Source organism: Anneissia japonica, unplaced genomic scaffold (assembly GCF_011630105.1).
Source record: "Anneissia japonica isolate Jap-2015-1 unplaced genomic scaffold, ASM1163010v1 scaffold997_len2565447_cov190, whole genome shotgun sequence".
NCBI lineage: Eukaryota > Metazoa > Echinodermata > Crinoidea > Comatulida > Comatulidae > Anneissia > Anneissia japonica.
In genome coordinates, this window is record NW_022696369.1 from 222,083 (window position 1) to 223,396 (window position 1,314).

A 1,314-nucleotide genomic window follows, 5' to 3' on the forward strand; every position below is an offset into this window, starting at 1 on the left:
CAAATTTATTGTAATTCACTTTTATTTGGCCTCCTATCCTTATTCAATTAAACGTTTACAACAAATCCAAAATTCTGCTGCTCGCGTATGCACCCTCACTCCCAAGCGCCACCACATCACCCCCATCCTGAAAAATCTGCACTGGGTACCTATTCCTGATGATGAAATATTGAATCCCAACACGATGGCGTGAATTTAAATACTTGGAGTATGTATTATACTTTCTTATCTGAGATTAATCAGTGGACATTTCGGCTACCTATTCGTCAACGTATTATTGTTAAAATCCTTTTATTGTGTTTTAAGGGTCTTCAATTAATTCCGCCATCTCCGCTCGGCAAATCAGAGTCTTCTTACTGTCCCCACCTTCAAATTAAAATCATATATGGTCAACTCATCTTTATTCAATCCATGCTCTATGTATACTTCTCACCTTTGATCATTGATTTTGAAATTGGTACATAACAAATTATTATTATTATTATTATTATTATTATTATTATTATTATTATTATTATTATTATTATTATTATTATTATTATTAAAATAACGTGATGATATGAGGCGATTTTTATCTGCTTAAGTATGATTGTTTGGCTCCGAATATTTTCAATAATCTTGGGCGAGCTTTTCCATGCACCCGCTAAACAATCTATGAGTAGAAAAAGGCTATTATAGCAAATAAAAAGCTATCAGAAGAAAACAGCAAAGTTACAGTTGAACCCGAAAAAGGCAAAAAACTGTCAAATTAAATGTTCGGTCGAAGAGGAAATTCGCACAAGTTCACAATATACCGTAAAGGCCTGTTTATACTTGCAACGATAACGATAACGATAAAAAGAAAGCTAAAAAGCAATCGTTTATTTAGAAAATTTAAAAAGAGAAGATTTTACACTAGGACGATTCAATAACGATTTATCGTGTGAACGATAAGACAATATTTTGACAAATCAATTCAAATGACGTCATAATCATGGGAAAACGATAAAATCAGAGTCGTAACAACGATTTTGTCATTTTTTCTTTATTATGACGTCATTTGAATTGATTTGTCAAAATATTTTGTTATCGTATGCACGATAAATCATTATATTTTTAATACGAGCAATTGCTTATTAGCTTTTTATCGTTATCTTTATCGTTGCAAGTATAACCAGGCCTTAAAACTACAAATGGTAACCCATTACTCTATTAGTAACCCCTGTAATAGTAACCCACCATAGAAGTTAATCTATAATAATCCATTTATTATTATTATATATTATCAACATGATTTTATTCCTTAAAGGCATTCATCACAGTGTGATTGTACCG